Here is a 2,914-nt window from a genome sequence, read left to right as displayed (position 1 = left end):
CACTTCCGACCTCCAGCCATCCCAGCCCTGCAGGAACCCCGCACTTCCGACCTCCAAGCACCCCATCTCCCACCATCCCACCCCTCCAACCATCCCATCTCCCACCATCCCACCCCTCCAACCATCCCATCTCCCACCATTCCGCATGTCTCGCCTCCAACCATCCCACCTCCCCGACCCTCTCACCTCCCAGAGCAGGCACCCACTGCACCATGCCCTGCTCTCCATCTGCCTTTTGCCCTCCAGCTCACACCACGCCCTTTGCCAAGGGTGTGGCTGTTGGCACGCGCTTCCCCTCGCACCCTGCTCCTATCTCCCTACAGTGCCTGTCACGAAATTTACCTTAATCTGGCCTTTCGTCATCGGCTAATTATCCTTTCTGATACAAAACTGTTTGACAGTGCACGCCACTTTGTGAGGATCACTCAATCTCAAGTACAGACATAAAGTGGTGAAATGTAAGAAACCCTTTCCCAGTCTGTACTTGAACTGGAAAAAAAACAAAAGGTTTTGGTACATTGATATCATCAGGAGTTTTGTCACAAACTTCAACAGAGGTGGGATCAAGCCCCTGGATGGATGCCAACAAGAAAACAATTCTTCAGTTACCAAACCCGTTGGGTTTTGTAATTTCAAAATTGCATCTTCTACCAATGCTACTTTAAAGAGGCCACACTCACATGAGGATCACTGGATAAATCACACCAGGATGAATCCACTCAGTAAGAGCAAGTTGCGCCATATGAGAATGTGGCAATTGGGGATTTTTTTTTTCTTCTTCTTCCTTTATGTAGTAATTTGTTTTTGAGGAACCAGGGAGCTGTAAATAACTGATGGTCAGTAAAGGCTGAAACAAACTTGAAAAAGAGGAAGCAGTTGCTGGATGTGGGAAAATACCACTGGCCATGTTACACCACTCTCGAAAGTACATGATTTTGAGCCAAAATTTCTCTTTAGTCCTTCTTTCCAGAGGCCAGTGTGAAAGGAATTAAGGCAACAATACACAGCTCTGTGGGCTTAATGATACCTCAGAGCCTCAAATGTCTTTAATGTGCTGAAAGGGATTCTCAAACTGTAAAGGGACACCAGAACATGACACTAGGCAGGAATTCAGCTTTAGGGAGCCAAACATTGCCCTGAAACCTGAAGTGAAAAACCATCCCAGGAGAGATGCTTGGATATCGAGCCCCTGCCAGCCACCACTCACTGACCAAGGAAGAGGTTGCCCTCTGAGCTGGCTCTTGAGATGGATTCTTCCAAATTCAGCAGGGTGAAAGTGATAAATCCCCACTACACAGCCACGACAATTTACATTGGCTGCTCAAAAATAAACACTTTAAGTGGCAGGTTGTTCTTCCCACAGCTCAGCGTCTTCCCTGCGGTTGCTCAATATTTTGTAAGAGGCCTGAACTCTGCAGCACGAGGAGCACTTATCCCTGGTAATTGGTGGAGATAAGACTGCTAAGCAGCTGAGCCTGTCCTATTTATAAAAGGGCTGCAGTTAAAACAGCAGCTCTGAGCTGGGCAAGTTCAGCAGCGACCTTGGGAGCTCTGCTTGGGTGTTGGGATGAGTGTCCCAGGCTGTGACAGCTCTTCCCTCTACAGACTTCAGTGACAGGAGAAACAGAAGAGTTTTAGGTCCCTTTTGAGCTTGTTCTCCCTAACACTGTGACCAGAACACTGCGGCTCAGCAGTCTAAGCCAGGTTGTGCTTCCTTTCTCCCAGGGAAGAAAATAAAGAGAAATGTTGGCAGTAACTTGAGAAATGAGCATAAAAACATTCTGCCTTTTTTTTTTCCTATTGGGGCTCTCAGTTGCTAGAAACAACAAAAAAGAAGATAATTCCACAAAAATGCTGTTGTTTGACAACTTGCATAGATGTGCCTGATACAGAGAGGCTCTGTTCAGCCTCCACCTACACCCCAAACCCACCTCCAGCAGGAGGCATTTCCACTGAGCAGGAAGCAATTAGCAAATTGTCTCTATTAACATCTAACAGGGTTGAAGAACACAGCTCTTACCTCTCAACCTTCATTTCAAACAGCCTCTGATGACTCAGAATTCCTGAGGAATCACGAGAAATAAAAAGGTACCACAAAGCCTAAATTCTGATGGAGTTGGTGGCACGTGAATGTGACAAATAAATTATTTCTCAATGGTCACACACTGACACAAACACAGGGAAATGCTTTTCATTATTCAGGCTGATTACCAACACCTCCAATCGTTATGTAAATGTCATTGTCCCAATTTTGAGGCTGAACTACATTATTTGACTTGCACAAGGGTTAATAAATCTGAGATAAGCGATTGGGAATGTTGGCCTGATACCCAACCTCCATCCCCAGATCATCTTTGCCAGTGGCAGGGTAGGACTGAGAACTGCTGGCAGCCAGGAAAGGAAAGTTAGGTAAGAGAAGTGGAGAGATTTTGGAGAAATCTAACATGAAGACGAATATCATAATATGCAGCCAGGACTTACCTCCTGTCTTGAAGCAGGATGTGGAGGAGAGAGAGACCTGCAGAGAATGGGTTGTGGTGTTTGGGAGGTGCTCTGTGTCTTCCTGAGTGACTAACGGAGTCTGCTTTTCTGCCTTTAAAACAGATAAAACCAGTTACTTTCCTGTTTATCAATCTTGTCACAATTGTAATCTCCCTGGCACAGGAAATGTGTCGTTGCATGCACCCCAGAAGAGTTCTGAAGTGGATGGGTTTCCATTTGTACCTGAAAATAATTTATAAACTGGTCTACTTATCACACCATTTCACTGTTCCCAGGAAAACTGGTGATTCTTTTGAGTTCACAGCAGACCTCGATTCTTTTCAGGAAAGCAGCTTGATGAACTGGAAAATTTAAAAGCTTCTGGTTGCTTCAGTTTCCCAGATCCTTCTGCAAGCACAGTCCTGCAGTGCTG

At 45.7% G+C, this 2,914-nt stretch overlaps 1 protein-coding gene across 1 annotated transcript in view; it reads right to left on the bottom strand.

The window, feature by feature from the left end:
* The window catches only part of NADK (NAD kinase), a 21,836-nt gene extending 19,253 nt beyond the window's left edge, over window positions 1–2,583 (bottom strand). The window contains exon 1 of the mRNA XM_042032026.1: window positions 2,482–2,583. The gene's annotated coding sequence lies outside the window, so the exon portion shown is untranslated. The remainder of the gene's footprint in view (window positions 1–2,481) is intronic.
* Window positions 2,584–2,914: the final 331 nt, after the last annotated feature.

This window comes from Corvus kubaryi, unplaced genomic scaffold (genome assembly GCF_017639235.1).
Source record: "Corvus kubaryi isolate FWS band 111438036 unplaced genomic scaffold, C.kubaryi_AGA036_p1.0 37352, whole genome shotgun sequence".
Classification (NCBI taxonomy): Eukaryota; Metazoa; Chordata; class Aves; order Passeriformes; family Corvidae; genus Corvus; species Corvus kubaryi.
The sequence above is the reverse complement of the archived record's forward strand: the minus strand, read 5'-3'. Positions and strand labels throughout refer to the sequence as shown.